At 38.2% G+C, this 21,921-nt stretch overlaps 1 non-coding gene across 1 annotated transcript; it reads right to left on the bottom strand.

The window, feature by feature from the left end:
* Window positions 19,064–19,136, bottom strand: TRNAG-CCC. The gene has a single exon. It is a non-coding gene; the product is annotated as a tRNA-Gly (tRNA).

Here is a 21,921-nt window from a genome sequence, read left to right as displayed (position 1 = left end):
ATTTGGTGGAGAAAATATCAAAATACAGACAATTTTTCTGACCCAGTGAAAACATGTGTCTTAGCCTACTATGTGAACCTAGAATTTGGGTTACATTTAAAAGGTATAAATTATTAAGAGCATTTAATAAAAATGTATAGTGAAGCCATTATGCCTAAATATGGCTTTAAAATGAAAAATGCAGCCTCAAATGCATGCTGTTCAGATTTATCATTGATACAGAAAAATAGGAAGTCTTTTCTTTTTTTTTATTGAAGGCTAATTACTTTACAATATTGTATTGGTTTTGCCATATACAAACCACATGGTCGTTTCACCCTCCTTTCTGTGAAATAAACATTTGCTTAACAAAAATGGGCTATCTTTCTTATTCCTAAGAACATGCCATAATTTGTTTCTATTTAAAAGTGAACAAGATGGCATTTTTGTATACACCTTGGGATTTGCATTTAGCGGCAATTAAAGAGAATGCCTTGTGGCTCAGCTGGTAGAGAATCCGCCAGCAATGTGGGAGACTTGGATTCAATCCCTGGGTTGGAAAGAGCCCCTGGAGAAGGGAAAGGCTACCCACCCCAGTATTCTGGCCTGGAGAATTCCACGGACTGTATAGTCCATGGGGCTGCAAAGGGCTGGACATGACAGAGCGACTTTCACTTCACTTCACAAAGAGAATGCCTTAAATACACATGACAAATCAACACAAAGCATATACAACAAAGCTCTTACTGAATTGGTACAAAAAATATGGGGAAAAAAATAGGTATCTCAGTATCTTAGGTTGTATAATATATTCCACTTAGGATTGTACACAAAGGCTTGGAAAACCACTCAAACCTGCAATATATTTTAAAACTTCAAAGGACAAGAAAAAAGCATGTAAATGGTTTTGTTTTCCTTTGTTCTTGCTCTCCTGAGTTGTGAAATAGGACTCACTGATTCCCATCAGGAGAAGCTATGCCTGAAAATCGTCGAACAGACAGGAGCACCATAGGATTCAAAAGGAGAGGCTTTCTTTCTGTGCCAGACATTGCTAATTATTTCCCAAAGCTTACATGAAGACTATGGAAATGTCTCATTTGGACCTCACAGTGGTGACCTTAGAAAGAAAATGAAATTATTTACCAATATTTAAAATAAAGACATTTAAATTTTTTGGTTTTGTTTTTTTTGGCAAATCAGGTAATCTGGCAATTCTGATCCCCCAGTGGCTGGAGCTGATAAACAATTGTTCTTCTGAGCTCTCCACTGTCCCTCCTCTCTTTCCCCTAGGTGGCTTTGCTTTTTCCTACTTCTTGCCTGTTTCTTGCAAGCATCTGAGTTTACAACTCTTGCCTTTACCCAAGTTCTATCCTCAAATTTTCACATGTGTGTTCTTGGCATACCTATTATTACAGTTTAAGCTTAAACATTTTTTTAACTTTAACTTTAAATTTTATTTCTATTGAATTGCAGTTTGATTTACAATGTTGAGTGATTCAGTATATGTGTATGTATATATGCACAAATACATATACATACATACACATTGCATCTGGTTCTTGAGCCTTCGGACTTGGACTGAGACCCACTTCTTGGGTCTTCAGGCTTAAGTGGGGTTAACACCATCACCTTTCCTGGGCCTTTAATTGGCAGAGGGAGACTGTGGGGCTTTCCAGCTCCAAGAGTCACTGTGAACCAATGCTTCATAAAAATTCTGTTTCTCTAAAGGCTATGGTTTTTCCTGTGGTCATGTATGGATGTGAGAGTTGGACAGTGAAGAAAGCTGAGCACAGAAGAACTGATGCTTTTGAACTGTGGTGTTGGAGAAGACTCTTGAGAGTCCCTTGGACTGCAAGGAGATCCAACCAGTTCATTCTGAAGGAGATCAGCCCTGGGATTTCTTTGGAAGGAATTATGCTAAAGCTGAAGCTCCAGTACTTTGACCACCTCATGGGAAAAGTTGACTCATTGGGAAAGACTCTGAGGCTGGGAGGGATTGGGGGCAGGAGGAGAAGGGGACGACCAAGGATGAGATGGCTGGATGGCATCACTGACTCGATGGACGTGAGTCTGAGTGAACTCCGGGAGATGGTGATAGACAGGGAGGCCTGGTGTGCTGCAATTCTTGGGGTCGCAAAGAGTCGGACAGGAATGAGCGACTCAACTGAACTGAAATCCATTACATCCTGCTGGTTCTGGTTCTCGGGAAAATCACTGATTAATACAGCTTCCCTGAGAGAATGATTTTTATTCTAAGACCTGGAAATCACTCAGTGTTGACCAGGATAAGGAGTGAGGTTGAGAAGAGAAGTGTGGAGTTGAGCAGGTATGGAAGAAGGAGATGGATTTTGGAAAATGTTTCAGAAAATGAACACTAAGATATTTGGTAAAACATGACACCACAGAAATAAGATCAGTGTGGTGGAGTGGGGAGCTCAGTCTAAAGGAGTTGCCCACAGAAAATCCTTATAAACTCTTTCAGGATACTGAATGATTGCCAAGGGTACTCAGTGTTCAGTCATGTCAGATTCTTTGTGACCCTGGATTGTTGTCCACCAGGTTCCTCTGTCCATGTGATTTCCCAGGCAGGACTACTGCAGTGGGTTGCCATTTCCTCCTCCAGGGGATCTCCCTGACCCAGGGATCAAACCCACTGCATTTCTTGTGTCTCCTGCATTGGCAGGCGGATTCTTTGCCACTGCACCACCTGGGAAGTCCCTAGGAATCCACTGGAGGACTTCAAATGTGGAAGTAATGTGATCATACTGACTTCTGTTTTTGTCTTCAGGGTTTTCAACATTTTATGTTGAGATAATTGTTATGCTGACTTTTATAAATGACTTTTTTCTTGAGAGATGATCAGAGAAGAGAAAAGCTGAATCTGAAGAGAAGAGTATAAAGTCAGTCATATAGTGAACATACTTTCAATTCCATCCTTCATCTCTTTGGGGGACCATCCCATTCCTATTCCTAATCTAAATGGGATGCATGAAGTTAATGCCATTCTTCCTTCCCTGGAGCTAGACACTCAGTTTTCCTTTTTGATCATGTATTGACAATAGATTGAATTACAGGCCTATATGTTACAAATAAAGAGCACAGACCAGCTCTTTCTTAGTAGCTGATATGATGCCGAGAAAAAAAAAGAATTTCTCTTTCTGGGGGAAGCTGATGTTAAAAATCACTTAAGTCTGAGCTGCTGGGGCATCTTTGCTACAGCATGGAAAGAACATGCTTAAGAAGCTAACCCAACAGAAAACAAAGCTTAAGTGGAAATTTGGATTTCTGTCACTGGAAACTGCAAAAGTCCTGACTATTAAGCCAACTGAGAAATGATGGTGGTTTAGACCAGCGTGGTGGTAGACAGAATGAATAAAGAAATAGAACAATATATTATATAAGCTAAAGTTTTATATAAAATCATAAAATGTTATAATGATCACAGTATAAAATATAAAAAAAATATATTTATCATTTACTTAAAATAGTTATTTTCAAATTTAATATACTGCACATATACATATATATTTGTTGCATTTTATCTGAAAAATGAGGAATGAAAATGAGATTAGCATTGATTAATTTGACAACAGAATTCTGACATAAAAATGATATAACAATGTCTAGCCTTAGCTTTACAAAGTACAGATGGCATGCACAATTTTGCCTTCTATTTTTCTGTCTTTCAGTGCAATTCTGAAGCAGTGTGCTGCCCAGGCGGCAGAACCCTGGACACTTCTGGATTCATTCTATATATAGGCATTCCTGAATCAGGCTGCTACACGACTCTGGTCTTTGTTAGATTTAGAAATCACTCTCTACTGATTCTGAAATTATAAACTCAGTGAGTTACATTCTTAAGTGGTGCCAGTATCCATACCAAAGGATATCTGTAATACTTCTTCAAAGAGTCATGCATAACACAGAACGACTTTAAAACAGACCTATTAACCAAAATCTACATTAAGGTAATTTCATCAACAACAATCCTGTTTGTTTAATACATCTCCACTAGATCAATTACATGGTAAATGAACCAAATTGTGTTTACACATGTCAGTGCAATCTACATACATCTTCCTTTGTTTTAGGGCTTGATATTTCCATGAAGGACAACACATGAGTAGAGAGTGGTTTACTGGGTTAGTCCAGCAGCCCTCATTATCAATTACCCAAGACCTCATCGATTTTTTCTAAGGTATTTTGACTTTGATTGCCTATCAGTTCAGTCAGTCAGTCGTGTCTGACTCTTTGCAACCCCATGGACTGCAGAACTTCCCTGTCCATCACCAACTTCTGCAGCTTACTCAAACTCATTGAGTCAGTGATGACATCCAACCATCTCATCCTCTGTTGTTTCTTTCTCCTCCAGCTTTCAATATTTCCCAGTATCAGCTATTTTCCAATGAGTCAGATTTTCGCATCAGGTGGCCAAAGTATTGGAGCTTCAGCTTCCGCATCAGTCCTTCCAATGAATATTCAAGACTGATCTCCTTTAAGATTGACTGGTTTGATCTCCTTGCCATCCAAGGGACTCTCAAGAGTCTTCTCTAACAGCACAGTTCAAAAGCATCAATTCTTCGGCACTCAGCTTTCTTTATAGTTCAACTCTCACATCCATACATGACTACTGGAAAAACCATAGCTTTGGCTAAATGGACCTTTGTCAGCAAAGTAATGTCTCTACTTTTTAATATGCTGTCGAAGTTGGTCATAACTTTTCTTCCAAGTAGCAAGTTTTGTTTTTTTTTTTAATTTCATGGCTTCAGTCACCATCTGCAGTGATTGTGGAGCCCAAGAAAAGAAAGTCTGTCACTGTTTCCACTGTTTCCCCACCTATTTCCATGAAGCAATGGGATTGGATGCCATGACCTTTGTTTTCTGAATGTTGAGTTTTAAGCCAGCTTTTTCAATCTCCTCTTTGACTTTCATCAAGAGGCTCTTTAGTTCTTCTTTACTTTCTGCCGTAAGAATGGTGTCATCTGATTGATAGTTCTCCTGGCAACCTTTTTCTTTTTGGAACACAATGAATTGATTTCATTTTGGTATGCATTCATATCTCAGCATTTAGTGGTCTTGAACAGAAATCCAGCAAACTTGACTCCAGCTTGTGTTTCATCCAGCCCAGAATTTCACATGATGTACTCTGCATATAAGTTAAAAAAGCAGGGTGGTAATATAGAGCCTTGACGTACTCCTTTTCCTATTTGGAACCAGTCTGTTGTTCCATGTGCAATTCTAACTGTTGCTTCCTGACCTGCATACAGATTTCTCAGAAGGCTGGTCAGGTGGTCTGGTATTCCCATCTCTTGAAGAATTTTCCACAGTTTATTGTGATCCACACAATCAAAAGCTTTGGCATAGTCAGTAAAGCAGAAGTAGGTGTTTTTCTGGAACTCTCTTGCTTTTTCAATGATCCAGCAGATTTTGGCAATTTGATCTCTGGTTCTTCTGCCTTTCTAAATCCAACGTGTACATCTGGAAGTTCATGGTTCACCCACCATTGAAATCTGCCTGGGAGAATTTTGAACATTACTTTGTTAGCATGTGAGATGAGTGCAATTGTGTGGTACTCAATTGTTTGAGCATTCATTGGCATTGTCTTCCTTTGGGATTGGAATGAAAACTGACCTTTTCCAGTCCTGTGGCCACTGCTGAGTTTTCCAAATTTGCTGGCATATTGAGTGCAACAGCACTTTCACAGCATCATCTTTTAGGATTTGAAATAGCTCAACTGGAATTCCTTCACCTCCACTAGCTTTGTTCATAGTGTTGTTTCCTAAGGCCCACTTGACTTCGCATTCCAGGATGTCTGGCTCTAGGTGAGTGATCACACCGTCATGGTTATCTGGGTCATGAAGATTTTTTTTGTACAGTTCTTCTGTGTATTCTTGCCACCTCTTCTTAATATTTTCTGCTTCTGTTAGGTCCATACCATTTCTGTCCTTTATTTTGCTCATCTTTGCAAGAAAATTTCCCTTCTTATCTCTCATTTTCTTGAAGAGATCTCTAGCCTTCCCTATTCTATTTTTTCCCTCTATTTCTTTGCATTGATTACTGAAGAAGTCTTTCTTATCTCTCCCTGCTATTCTTTTGAACTCTGCATTCAAATGGGTATATCCTTCCTTTCCCTTTTGCCTTTACTGGAGAAAGAAATGGCAATCCACTCCAGTACTATTGCCTGGAAAATCCCACGGACAGAGGAGCCTGGTAGGCTACAGTCCATGGGGTTGCAAAGAGTTGGACACGACTGAGTGACTTCACTTTCACTTCACTTTGCCTTTAGCTACTCTTCTTTCCTCAGTTATTTGTAAGGCCTCCTCAGACAACCTTTCTGTCTGTTTGCATTTCTTTTTCTTGGGGATGGTCTTGATCACTGCCTCCTGTACAGTGTCATCAACCTCTGTCCATAGTTCTTCAGGCACTCTGTCACATCTGATCCCTTGAATTACTTATAACCATGGCCTATTTATTTTTTTGTTACCAATCTCTTGAATCACACATTTATACTCTCATATTTAGGAAAATAATTCCTCTCTGCAATTTCTTTGACCCTAATATTTTCTGGTTCTCCTGTACTTTTTATACTTCATTTTTTAATTTTTTTTTGTCTTCAATTCTGTGAGCCACAGACTCTATTCATAGTTATAACATACTTTACTCCTTGCATCTGGTCATCTGGCTCTCCCTGATTTTACTTCATATCCCTATTTCTCACTACAGAGGCTTCCCAGGTGACTCAGTGGTAAAGAATCTTCCTGCAAATGCAGGAGACGTAAGAGAGAGAGCTCGATCCCTGGATCAAGGAGATCCCCTGGACTAAGAAATGGCAACCCACTTCAGTATTCTTGCCTGGAAAATTCCATGAACAGAGTAGCCTGGTGAGCTGCAGTTCATGGTGTCATAAAGAGTCAGACATAATTGAGCAACAGAGCATGAGCATGTGTGTGTGTGTGTGTGTGTGTGTGTGTGTGTGCACTCATGTGCACACGCACACACATCATGTTAAACTCACTTTCTCAAAGTAAAAAATCACTTTTTTTCTGAATATGCCTTTAAATATGTTTTGTCAAATAAAGTGAGGCACAAACTAACCAGTTAGTTTGAGTACTTGAAAAAAATAACACATTTGACTATTTTCATAAATGTAGTTAATAAAATTTCTCATAAAAAGCTACCAATTCTGTTAAGACATCTTTTTTTCTCATTCTTATTAAACTGTATTTTAGCAAAAGAGAAAAAAAGGCTCTTATTATAGTCTTCCCACATTGTTTTTGAGGACTTAATGATTTGCATGCTTCATAATTACTATGACATGTTGGCAAAACTATTAATGTAACTACCATTTTCCAAAAGTTGATTTCCAGTAGTCTATACAATTTATTTTAATGTGCATTTACATGAGAGGTGCTCATCCAACTGGACCCCTTTACTGTATGCTGCTTTGTATTCGGGGAGGAGAAGTAATATTAATTGCTACCTTCTGTGGGATATGGAGTCAGTCATTTTAAATGAAACACTCCTTCAAGCCCTCATGACGACATCGTAAGGTAGCTATACCAAGTGTTGTAATCAATGTTTGAACTCAGGTCAGTATAACCTGGGCTTCCCTGGTGGCTCAGACAGTAAATAATCTGCCTGCAATGCAGAAGACCAGGGTTCAATCCCTGGGTTGGGAACCCTTGGAGAAGGGAATGGCAACCCACTCTAGTATTCTTGCCTAGAGAATTCCATGGACAGAGGAGCCTGGAGGGCTACAGCCCATGAGGTCTCAAAGAGTCATTCATGACTGAGTGACTAACAACTTCACTTTCAATATAGGGATTCTCCAGGCAAGAGTATTAGAGTGGGTTGCCATTTCCTTCTCCAGGGGATCTTCCCAACCCAGGGATCGAACCCGGGTGTCCCACATTCCAGGCAGACGCTTTAACCTCTGAGCCACCAGGGAAGCCCAACCTGAAGCCTAGAGTATTTATAATAAATAAAGCATATTCTATCCAATGCTTTGCATAGTCTATATGTTTTGTTTCGTTTTGTTTTTCTTTTAAGGGGGTCAGTGGGTTTACAAAATTCTGGAAATATATTTTATCGATCTTTCTTATTTCATAGTTTCTAGCTTTACATCAGAAGCTGTGAGATCAGAATTAAGCATTCCAAATGTACTTGAATAAATGTACTCATAAAACCACAAAGAGATACTTGAGGTTCCAATGCAAAGTGGACACTGGAGACTAGAAAAGAGTTCTTAGTGACAAAATTTATTCTTTTACACTAGATTTGCAGAATAATAGTCTAACATTTTTGCAGCAGCAATAATTTTTTTTTACTTTGTTTCCAATTTTTCAGGATATTTATTTTATCCATCTCTTAGATAATGCTGACAAAATCATCTAACTTGTTATTTTGCATTTAACATCCTTGCTGGTAGATGTTTTATTGTAAATATTTGCAAAATATGTGTCCTTACTTAGTTTAGACAGGAGAGATTATATCTTTTTCTGTATTCATATATGACTTAAAATGCCAACTCTATAAAGAGTCCACATTAATTTGAGAACTGTAAAATCATACAATCTCTTTTATACGTTTTATTAAAATAATATTTTAACAAGATTTTTTAAAAAGCAAATATCACAGAACTTTCTATGAAAATCTCAGTCTCAGAGATGAAAAATTCATGCACTCCCTTTGATTTATATGCTTTGATAGCTTGTCTCATATTTTAAAATGTGTAAAATTTATGATTCAAGATATATATGATGATATTATACAAGATTGATTCTCCATTGCAAAAGAAGGAATTTCTCTTTCTCTACTCTTCCATTTTCCAGATAGATAAATAGATGAATGCATATAACATACATATGTATATATACACACATATATAAATTTTGTTTTATATATATAATTTTTTCTATTTCTTCTTTTTGTAACTTTATGTTCTTATAGCTCTGTTTGTTCCATCAACTTTAATCAGTAATATTTGATTCTCATCTGAAAGATGAGAATCTTATCTCTCTGCATTTACCTCTTTCTTTTTTGCTTCTTCATCTGAACCTCTTTGTATACTTCCAAGTTGTATCACCAAGATTCCAAAGATTTCTACTCTATTCTAGGTCCAAACATAAACCATCCCTCATTGATCCATTAGTTGTCTCAAACTGGGAAAACTGATAAAAGATCATCTAAATTCTGTTCACTCTAAACCTAGGCTTGATGGAAAATATAACTATATTGAAAGCTAAAGCAAGACTGGAAGGAAGATCAAACACTATCAAAAACTCTTTCCAATCCATTTCCCTTTCTCCAGCTATTGCGCAGGGTCTTTAATATGGGATAATGATACATTACTAGACATTAGCATAATGACTCTGTGATTTTATTTTCTTTGCTTACCCAACAACTTGCATTATAAAACCAGATCTGGACATCACTCAGTTAGAGATCACTTAGCATCCACTGGGAACAGACATAGATGACATTGAAAATAGTTTCAAATAGTTGCTTCTCCCACCTCATCCTTTAAATGTCAGTAATTTATGATTTGAGACATATAGTATAGGGTCACCAAGGTGGTTGACCATGGCCTTTTTGAAACAACAGAGCAACAGGCCCTTGGAAGTGAGTAACATTTAGACCAGAAGTTATCTCCACAACCAGGGCATGGGGATATTTCATTTGATAATAAATGGTCCTAAGATTCTAATAGTTAATGAGCTGTGACTCATATGGATTTTTTCAAGAGATCCTAACAGTTATGGGTATAAGTTGCTCCATCTTCCTAGCCAGAGGCAGCATGATTAATAAATACTGAATATATGAAAAAGTTGCAGTATACAACAGGAAATGTGGTGGTCCTGTCACAAAAGGATATATCACGGTGAATTCACAACCTGCTTTGATATAGCAAGTAAGAAGCACAAACCTCACAAGGAAGCTCTATCGACATCTTCCTTGATGTGGCTGAAGAAATTCCTATTGTCCATTTCCATCTTATACACATGCACAAAATTGCACCATTCGTTTGAAAGTAAGATTTTAACCTGGTTAAGATAATTTTTCAAACCCCCAAAAGAAAAAAAAAAACAATTAACTTCATTTCTTGACTGTGTCTACTAATTTATGTGAACCAGAAAAAAATTACCCAATTAAGTCATAATTTGAAGATATTTTGTATCCATTTTGACTTTTCTCATCTCTTATATACAGTACAGCATGTGTGCGAACATATAGCCTAATGTCTGTCACAACATGGAACTATTGGATACGTGAGAGTTCAAGGGACATAACCCAAAGAAACAAACAAAAGTCCAATATATGTACAGATGTATGATTATATCTTTATTGCAATTTTTATAAACATTATATCATATATAACTATATAACATCTAGATTACATAGTCACAGGCACAAAAATAAAAATATTCCAACTGTATGAGTATAATGAGAAAGAATACAAAAATTTGTGCTTACCACTCCAAGTTTCAACAGGATTTAGTTTTCATCGGAAAAAAACGAGCGGTTGTTAAGAAGCCAAACCAAGAATCTTTTAATTTAAACTAAAAGGATGTATAAGAAACAAACCATGGGAAAAATGAAGCTTGCCAGATTGAAAAATATTCTGGCAGGTAGAAATGAAGAAGGACCAAAAAAAGAGGTAAGTTTTATCTCACTACTTCACTGAATAGACTTTGCAATCTGGACACAAATGTCCTATAAACTGGCTGACTATGAACTGAGTGGGAACCAAAAGGAAGAGGAAATTAGCTTTGGAACTTACAATCAATGTGAGTTGAACAGAAATGAAGAAAATGCAAACTGAAGACCTGTAACTTGAAAGACACAAGTTTCCCTGCAAGCATCCCATCTGAGGTATCTTCTGATATGTAAAATGAAGTGTGGCAATATGAAACAAGAAGTGAACCACAAGGCCCAAAACATCACTAGTCCAGGCTCGATGCATGATACTGGATGCTTGGGGCTGGTGCACTGAGACGACCCAGAGGGATGGCACGGGGAGGGAAGGGGGAGGGGGGTTCAGGATGGGCAACACGTGTATACCTGTGGCAGATTCATGTTGATGTATGGCAAAACCAATACAATATTGTAAAGTAATTAAGTTCCAATTAAAATAAATAAATTTATATAAAAAAGAAAACAAGGTAAAATGAAAAAGTGTTTCCGGGTGAATGAACAAATTAAGTTCATTTGGTACGAACTTTAGTTCATAACAACCTCAAGTTATACTTCTGACCATCATCACAGAAAATTGAAATAGAAGTTCCATACAAAACCTGTTTTATCTTTTATTAATTATAAGCAGAATCATATGACATAAAATAAAGCTTCAATACACCTCCTTCTCCCTGATCAAGAATAAAGTAGAAGAGAGAAATGGAATACAGCAAGAAAAGAGGCAGATATTTTCTGAAGAAAGCAGAAGTTCAAAGAAATTGAAAACAAACTCAGAGATAAAAGAACATATAAATAAACAGCTATAGAATTTGAAAAATGTACAGTAAGAATTAAGATTTAAAAGTTTAAAATATACATGAAGAATTTTAAGGTCTTCCAAATTGAGCCATGATGAGATAAGAAGAAATAAATTTACTGTCTCATCTTAACCAGAAAATTATACAAAATTTATAAAATAACAGTTTTCATTTATTGAATAACAACCAAGACAGAAATGTCATCTCTAAGAGAAGGAGAATGAAGGAAAATGAAGAAAGATCTACAGAAAGGTACCTACACTTACATGGGCAAGAACATACAACAGGAAGAAAAACCCTTTTTAATAAATGATGTTAGGAAAACTGGACACCTATATGTAAAAGGTCAAACTGGAATATTTTCTCACACCATATACAAAAGTAGACTCAGAATGGATTAAAGACTTAAATGTTAAAATCTGAAACCACAAAACTCATAGGAAAAACATGAACAATACACTCCTTGACATTGGTCTTTTCAGTTTTTTATATGTCTCCTAAGGCAAGGGCAACAAAAGAAAAACTTAACAAATGTAGCTACATTAGGGTTAATAAGCTTTTTCATGGAGAAGAAAGCTATCAGCAACAGAAAAAGGATGCCTGCTGAGTGGGAGAAGGTAATGCTCACCAAAAATACACAAAAACACATACAGTTCAACATCAAAAACATAAAAAACCTAATTAAAAATGGTTATAGGACCTGAACAGACATTTTTAAATGGAAGACTAACAGATGGCAAACAGACACGTGAAAAGATGGGCAACATCACTAAGCGTCAGGGAAATGCAAATCAAAGCCACAATGAGATCTCACCTCATACCTGTCAGGATGTCTAATTATTGAAAGAAGAAAAACAAAAATTACAAGTGTTGGTGAGTATGTGAATAAAAGACACACTTTGTACACTGTTAGTAGAGTGAAAATGGTTCAGCTACTATGAGAACGTGGCATGGAGATGCCTCAAAATTTAGAAGTAGAACTACCTATGATCGTGCAATAGTATCACTGAATATCTGTCCAAAAGATTTGAAATCAGGTTCTCGAAGAGGTTTCTCCTCTTCAGTGTTGACTGCAACATTATTCCCAGTAGCTAAGATAGGGAACAACACAAATATTCATCAACAGATGAATGAACAATGAAAATGTGGTATATACATACAGTGGAGTATTATTCATCCTTAAAAATGGAATCCCTGCAATATGCAATAGTATAGATAAACTCAGAAGGACATTATGTTAAGTGAAATAAGACAGTCGCAGAAGGATAAATACTACATGACTCCTCTTCTATGAGGCATCTGAAATAGTCAAACATAGAAAGTAGAATGGTGGTCACCAGGGGATGAAGAGAAGGGTATACAGGGAGTTGTTCAGTGGGTATGATCTTAAAGTTACATACACCGAGGAAGTTCCAGAGCTCTACTGTATAACACAGTGCCTATAGTTAATAACCAGGTATAGAGGGAAGCCTCATGCTCAGTAGTGTCCAACTCTGCGTAACCCCAAGGACTGCAGTCCACCAGGCTTCTCTTTCTGTGGGTTTTTCCCAGCAAGAACACAGGGGTGGGTTACCATTTCCTTCTCCAGGGGATCTTTCTGACCCAGGGATTGAACACTCATCTCCTATGTCTCCTGCATTGCAGGCAGATTTTTTTTTTTTCACCTCTGTGAATGTGAAGCACTTTAAAACTTGTTAAGAGAGTAGATTACATTGTCTAAGAAAAATTCCTTTATTTCCTCCTTGACTCTGACACTCAAAATCCTTCTGACGCCAGATATGTGGGTTTTCAACAGCAAGCTGACATCAGCTGAATATTCTCCAATTCAACTTAATTCTGACACAGAAGTCAGTTTATGCGGGAAAAAAATCCCACAGGCTACCGGCTTAGTCCCACGAGATCGCTTTCTCCTTATTTTAGAAGCCACATCTTGTCAACTGTGCATGAATCCTGGAGGTTCCCAGGAAACTGCTCCCCCCTCCCACCACCACAGGTTTGATCATTTGCTAGAATGATGTAAAGAATTCAGGGAAGCACTTAACATTTATCAATTTATTCTATAATAAAACACAGATGTGTAGCCAGATAAACAGATACCTGAGGTCCTGAGCATGGAAGTTTCTGTCCCTCTTGGAGCCAGGAGAATATGTTACTCTCCCAGTTCACAGATATGTTCATCAACAAAATGCTCTCCAAACACCTCGTACTTCAGGAGTTTTTATGGTGGCTTCATCAAACAAGCATGATTGATCATTAACTTAATCTTCAGCCCCTCTCTCCTTCCGAGAAGATGAGGGTGGGGCTGGAAGTTCCAACCTTCCAATCATGACTTACTCTTTCTGCTGACCATGCCTTCCTTGGATTTAAGCTATTCAGGAGCCACCATGAGTGACCTCATTAAAACCAAAAATGCTTCTATCACCAAAAAAAAAAAAAAAAAAAAAAAACAACTCAAGAAATGTAGAAACTCTGTGTCAGGAGCTTCTACAAGGTAAAAACTAAGTACTAGAACAAACATAAAAAAATGCCCCTAGTTTTCTTTTTACTAAGGAAATTACGGGGGTTTTACCACTTCTATACCGGGAACCAGAGGTAGAGACCAATATATGTATATACTCTACTATTTCATCTTCATGCTAAATATTCTTTCTCTGAAAAACAAAGACAAACACATAGACACAAGGAAACTTTTGAAAGTGATAGATATCTTTGTGACCTTGATTTATAATAGTGTATGCTGCTGCTGCTGCTGCTAAGTCACTTCAGTCGTGTCTGACTCTGTGTGACCCCATAGATGGCAGCCCATTAGGCTTCTCCGTCATACATATGTCCAAATTCATCCAATTGTATGCGTTAATTATGTCTAATTTTAAATCAGTTTTTATTGGAGTATAGTACTTTTTCAATGTTGTAATTTCTCACAATGCAGCAGAGGAAATCAGTCATAATATACATGTATCTACTCTTTCTTGGGTTTCTGTCACATTTAGATCAATACAGAGCATTGAGTAAGCTTCTCTGTGCTACACAGTAGGTTCTCTCATTAGCTATTTATTTTATACAATTATGTGCACTTTTTGTCTACCAATTATACTTCAAGAAAGCCGAGGAAAAGAGTACAAAGAAAGCATTCCTGGCAAGAATATTCAATAAGTGGGTAATATGCAATGTGCAAGGAAGTATTACAGAAAAGGGAAATTTTATAATTAAGTTTCACTCAGTTCAGTTCAGTCACTCAGTCATGTCCAACTCTTCGCAACCCCATGGACTGCAGCACACCAGGCCTCCCTGTCCATCACCGACTCCAGGAGTTTACTCAAACTCATGTCCATCGAGTCAGTGATGCCATCCAACCATCTCATCCTCTGTCGTATCCTTCTCCTGCCCTGTGGTACCCTTCTCCTCTTGCCTTAAATTTTCCCCAGCATCAGGGTCTTTTCTGGTGAGTCAGTTCTTTGCCTCAGATGGCCAGAGTATTGGAGTTTCAGCTTCAACATCAGTCCTTCCAATGAATATTCAGGACTGATCTCCTTTAGGATGGACAGGTTGGATCTTCCTGCAGTCCAAGAGACTTTCAAGAGTCTTCTCCAACACTACAAGTCAAAAACATCAGTCTTTGGCACTCGGCTTTCTTTATATTCCAATTCTCACATCCACACATGACTACTGGAAAAACCGTAGCTTTGACTAGATAGACCTTTGTTGGCAGAGTAATGTCTCTGCTTTTTAATATGCTCTCTAGGATGGTCATAACTTTCCTTCCAAGGAGTAAGCATCTTTTAATTTCATGGCTCAATTACCATCTGCAGTGATTTTGGAGCCCCCAAAATAAAGTCAGCCACTGTTTCCACTGTTTCCCCATCTATTTTCCATGAAGTGATGGGACCAGATGCCATGATCTTAGCTTTCTGAATGTTGAGTTTTAAGCCAACTTTTTCACCCTGCTCTTTTACTTTGATCAAGAGGCTCTTTACTTCTTCACTTGCTGCCATAAGGGTGATGTCATCTGCATATCTGAGATTATAGATATTTCTCCCAGCAATCTTGATTCCAGCTTGTGCTTCCTCCAGCCTGGCATTTTGCATGATGTACTCTGCATATAAGTTAAATAAGGAGAGTGACAATATACAGCCTTGACTTACTCCTTTCCTGATTTGGAACCAGTCTGTCATTCCATGTCCAGTTCTAACTGTTGCTTTCTGACCTGCATACAGATTTCTCAAGAGGCAGGTCAGGTGGTCTGGTATTCCCATCTCTTGAAGAATTTTCCACAGTTTGTTGTGATCCACACAGTCAAAGGCTTTAGCATAGTTAATAAAGCAGAAATAGATGTTTTTCTGGAACTCCTTTGCTTTTTCAATGATCCAATGGATGTTGGCAATTTGATCTCTGGTTCTTCCACCTTTTCTAAACCCAGGTTGAACATCTGGAAGTTCATGGTTCACCTACTATTGAAGCCTGGCTTGGAGAATTTTGAGTTTTACTTTTTAGCTTGTGAGATGAGTGCAGTTCTGCAGTAGTTTGAACATTCTTTGGCATTGACTTACTTTGGGATTAGAATGAAAACTGACCTTTTCCAGTCCTGTGGCCACTGCTGAGTTTTCCAAATTTGGCTGGCATATTGAGTGCAGCACTTTCACAGCATCATCTTTTAGTATTTGAATTAGCTCAAATAGAATTCTTTCACCTCCACTAGCTTTGTTCATAGTGATGTTTCCTAAGGCCCACTTGACTTTGCATTCCAGGATGTCTGGCTCTATGTGAGTGATCACACCATGATGGTTATCTGCCTTGTGAAGATACTTTTTGTATAGCTCTTCTGTGTATTCTTGCCACCTCTTCTTACTATCTTCTGCTTCTGTTAGGTCCATACCATTCCTGTCCTTAATTGTGCCCCTCTTTGCAAGAAAATTTCCCTTGGTATCTCTAACTTTCCTGAAGAGATCTATAGTGTTTCCCATTCTATTTCTTCCCTGCCTCTATTTCTTTGCATTGATCACTGGGGTAGGCTTTCTTATCTCTACTTTCTATTCTTTGGAACTCTGCATTCAAATGGGTATATCTTTCCTTTCCCCTTTGCCTTTAGCTTCTGTTCTTTTTTTCAGCTATTTGTAAGGCCTCCCAGACAACCATTTTGCCTTTCTTTTTCTTGGGGATGATCTTGATCACTGCCTTCTGTACAATGTCATGAACCTCAGTCCATAGTTCTTCAGGCACTCTATCAGATTAATCCCTTCAATCTATTTGTCACTTCCACTGTATAATCATAAGGGATTTGATTTGGGTCATACCTGTATGGTTGGTTGGTTTTCTCTACTTTCTTCAATTTACGTCTGAATTTGGCAATAAGGAATTCACGATCTGAGACACAGTCAACTAAGTTGACTAAGTTGCATTTGTTTCAGAAACTCTACAGTTTACTAAATTCACATGCTGTTTGTGTTTGGGGAAAAGGTTTTAATTAAAGAAGTGTTTTGCTTTACATTTTCCAACTACATTGTCACCATGCCATTAAAACTCCTTTTATTTTTTTCTCATGTGTCATTTAAATGCAGTATAGCATCAGTCTCCAGGCATAAACATTTAAATAGGTGTCTAGCCACTACCTAATTTTTTGTCTCAGAACATTTTGGTGCTGTTTAAACTCATATCCATATTTCCCCTTTGGTTTTGTAATAATGATATCAGATGATACAAATTCCTTAGTGAGAGATAAAGCCAATGGGCCATAAGAAACACAGAAAGTAGCTATACTGAAACTGTTTATCATCGCAAGTATGTTTAGATTGTCCTTTTACTTTCTTTATTCTGCTTCTGATTCCTGTGCTTCTGCAATATCTTTTGACTCAACCTTCAGAGATCCTTTTATCTAAGATCATTACTTATGGACCTGGTCTTCCTCCAGCTAACAATCAGTGTTAGATTAAAGCATTCTCAGGTTCAAGATTCCAGAGCTCTAATCTGCAAGATGTTCTCTTATGTATATAGAAGTTTGTGTATGTGTGCGTGTGTGTGTGTGCGCGCGCGTGCAGGCACTCAGTTGTGTATAATTCTTTGTGACCCCATGGACTGCAGCCTACCAGACTTCTCTGCCCATGGAATTTTCCAGGAAAGAGTACTGGAGTGGGCTGCCGTTTCCTACTCCAGGGGATCTTTCCTGACCCAGGGATTGAACCTGTGTCTCTTGCGTCTCCTGCACTGACAGGTGGATTCTTTACCACTGCGCCACCTGGAAAGCCCCATGTGCATAGCTGCCTTATTTTGAGGGGGAAAAATGGTAAATAAACACATACATATGGGCTTCCCAGGTGGCGCAGTGTTAAAGAATCTGCCTGCCATTGTAGGAAACATAAGAGACTTGGGTTCAATCCTTGGGTCGGGAAGATCCCCTGGATAAGGAAATGGCAACCCACTCCAGTCTTCTTGCTGTAAAATTTCATAGACAGAGGAGCCTGATGGGCTATAATCCATGGGGTCTCAGAGTCTGACACAACTGAGCAGACACACACACAAAGCGCATACAGAAAAAAACACACCTGTTGATTGCCTAATCCATCATTCACTTATCCGATACTTATTTACTGAGAGCTAGTTTATACTTGGCATTATTCCAGGTAGTCAATTGCTTTGGGAAAATAAGATAAACAACTTTCTGTGCTCACAGAACTTGTAGGCTAGTAGGTTTAGTTTTAATACAGCATCCTTCATATAATTTTCTTAATATTCCTAATTGACAGCTTGCCCTGGAGACTTGCATTACCTCTTTAAATTGGACTTGCAGAGCTGATGATTTCCGAGAACTTGCCCAGATGTGTACTGTGATCATCTACAAGCTGAGAAGACAAGGGAATGGCAAACATCTATAAGAATACCGAATTTTATGGCACTTCACTTTATTGCATTTCAAAAATATTACATTGGTTTTTGTTTTGCAAACAAGGTTTGTGGCATGACGGCTGGCAATTTTTAGAATTAACGCACTTTTAAAGTAATGTCTGTTCTTTTGTTGACATAATGCTGCTGTACACTTAATAGACTGTAGCAGAGTTTAAGCATAACTTTTATATGACCTAGGAAAACAAACAAACAAAAAATTATGACTCCTTTTATTGCAATATTCACTTTAGTTTGAAGGACTGGGGCTGAACCTACCATGTCTCTGAGATATGCTTGTATTCCATTATAACAGAATCTCCAGAGAAAAAGACAAATATCAATATTTCATGAAAGGAGGATAATTAATCTATGATCTATGAGCTAGGTAGAGCTAGCAATGCTCTGTGAAGTGGGAACAATACCTCACTCATCATGTGAAGAGAATAAACCTCTGGTCTCCTTAGCTAAGACTTTCTGAAGACTTCCATGGAGCTCTTTGCTAGCGGTTAGATGTTCTACTGGTAAAGCTAGCAATAAAAGCCTTTGCTAACAAGGTAAGATTGAATCACAAGAAACCATGCATCAGGACATAACAGAAAGACCAGCTGTTTAATGGGAAAGCTCTTATAGCAGATAGCACCAACTTAGCTTTTTTTTGGTTGTGCGGGATCTAGTTATTACAGGAGAGATCTTTACTTATGGCATGTGGGATCTAGTTCCCTGACCAGGGGTTGAACCTGGGTCCTCTGCATTGGGAGTGCAGAGTCTTAGCCACTGGACCACCAGGGAGGTCCCCAACTCAGCTTTTTTTGGGCTGAGTTTTCAACATGGATTGTGTGGCTCAGGAAATGTGCAAAATGAAGCTTAGAGCAAGATGTTAGGATATTTTAATGCAAAATTACAGTTTTTTACTTTTTTAAATTAGACTGTATTACCAAAAGAATAGTACAAATATTCTTTCTAAAGGAGAGACAACCGAAAGTAACAATTCCTGGAACTTAATATACTAAGAAGAGTTAAGATCATTCTACAACAGCAGCCGAAGTAGAAATTTTTCTTCTTATGTATAGTTTATTATAAACAAGTTCTTATATTCAACATAGCATTGCACTTTGTAAAAAATTATGGAATAGTTGTTTAAATTCCCCTCAAACATTCATAAAGGTAGAATTAAAATTTCCTCATTAGTTTAAGATGTTAAAACATGACTTTAGAACTTAAATCGAGAGATATAATTAAGTTTGCTTGGGGACCCTTTATAATCACTGACTTGTGGGGAGTACCATAGCTTCACAGCTGTACATCTGCCCCAAGTCACAGATAAAAATAGGAAAAATGACCTTCCATCAATGACTACCACCAGAGAACTGGTATTTACCCACATCCTTTTGAATTCTTTAGAATTTCTCTTTTCTGTCCCTGTTGCCAGAAATTTCACATTTTGAGACAAAAGAGAGAAAGATAGTGTTAAGTCATATCTGGCTCTTGTGATCACATGGACTGCAGCCCGCCAGGTTCCTCTGTCCATGGGATTCTCCAGGCAAGAATACTGGAGTGGGTTGTCATTTCCTTCTCCAGGATTTTAGACAAAGAGTATATATAATTAAGCAACATAAGGTAATGTAAACCTGCTCATGGTTAGGGTATTTTTTAAAGCATAATTTTACTGTATTCATCCTGCTTCATTTGTTTAAAGTGGAACATTTTGCCCCCATATTTGGAGAAATTGGGATTAGTTTCAAGGCACTAAGCAGATATTTGCAAGCAATATAGTAACTTGCCTTTTTTCTGCAACAGTTGTTCTTAAGCTGTGACCCAGTGACCCTTTTTCACTATGTTCACAAAATCAAAAATAATTTAACAATAAGAAAAAAAAAAGATAGCATGCTTTTTACTCTTATACTGTTAGGAATATAGAGTGTGTTTTCCAGAAGCTATATCATGTATGGTATTTCCACAGATGAAATGATGAAACATTATGAGAAACTAACTGTTTTCTACCAATACAGACATTAGAGAGATTTCCAAATGTGTGCAACAAGCCTACTCTTTCAAGTTTTTAATTTGACAATATAGCTATCACTCGAGAAAGTCACTCAGTTATGTCTGACTCTTTGCGATCCCATCGACTGTAGCCTGCCAGGCTTCTCTGTCCGTGGAATTCTCCAAGTCAGAATACTGGAGTGGATAGCCTTTCCCTTCTCCAGGGGATCTTCCCAACCCAGGGATTGAACCCAGGTCTCCTGCATTGCAGGTGGATTCTTTACCAGCTGAGCCACCAGGGAAGCCCATAAGAATACATTATTTTTGTGAACATACAGTGGACTTTTGTCATTTCATATAAATAAATACATACATATTTTAAACTATCTTAATTTCCTTTACGGTAAGCATCAGTAGATGCAACAACGCACATAAACAAAAACCTTCTGGGGTTTTCAAAATGTTTTGAAAAAATGAAGTCGACATGTTTGAGAAGTGCCTCTGTAGAGAGCTTTCCTGGTGGCTCAGATGGTCTGCCTGCAATGCAGGAGACAGGCATTTGATCCCTGGATCAGGAAGATCCCCTGGAGATGGGAATGGCTACACACTCCAGTGTTCTTGCCTGGAGAATTCCATGGACAGAGAAGCCTGGCGAGCCACAGTCCATGGGATCGCAAGAGTCGGATATGACTGAGCGACTAACACACTGTAGAGGCATTGCTTCCAAGTCTCGAGCACCCTTCTAGTTTAGCCAAGTTCAGGCCATATGTTTAAATCGTCTTCCAATACTTTAAGGAGCACAATTATGCTATAAAATCCTTCGGTCTTGCTCTGGGTAAAACTGCTTTTGTCATCAACCTCTCTAGTAGGCTTGGATGTCTTTTCTGTTAGGCACCAGGCTTTTAAGTCTCAGAATGCTAAAGTCTGTTCACATCTCTAAGGCACCATATATTTTTCTCTAAAGCAATCAGACTAGGTGTGTCAAAATGTGGCACAGTCCTGCCCTTCCTTTGCCTGGAATTGTCCTTACAGCTCCCGGCTCCCTTCAGAATCAAATCCTAAATCTGTGCGTGCCCCACGTCAGGGCCTTTGTTCCTGCTGTCCCAGCTGGAATCCCGAGTCCCGACAGCCTCAAGTCTTTATTCAAAAGTCACATCCTCAGACAGCCTGCCCCTGCCTACCCCATAGAGCTTAACCTCCTGGACATTTCATAGTGTCTTTACCACTTCACGTATTCACCTTGTTAGAAGTTAGCTGTATCTAAAGTGAAATATATTTTGTTTTGTTTTTTAATACAAATGTATTTATTTTAATTGGAGGTTAATTACTTTACAATATTGTATTGGCTTTGCCATACATCAACATGAATCCGCTACAGGTATACACGTGTTCCTCATCCTGAACCCCCCTCCCTCTTCCCTCCCCATACCATCCCTCTGGGTCATCTCAGTGCACCAGCCCCAAGCATCCAGTATCATGCATCGAACCTGGACTGGCAATTCGTTTCATATATGATATTATACATGTTTCAAAGTGAAATATATTTTTATGCATTTATTTAAGTTCCCTGATAGCAGACAGTCTTATGTGT

The sequence above is a fragment of the Capra hircus genome, chromosome 23, assembly GCF_001704415.2.
Source record: "Capra hircus breed San Clemente chromosome 23, ASM170441v1, whole genome shotgun sequence".
NCBI classification, from domain to species: domain Eukaryota; kingdom Metazoa; phylum Chordata; class Mammalia; order Artiodactyla; family Bovidae; genus Capra; species Capra hircus.
Note: the sequence above shows the minus strand (reverse complement) of the source record. Positions and strands in the feature narration are given on the sequence as shown.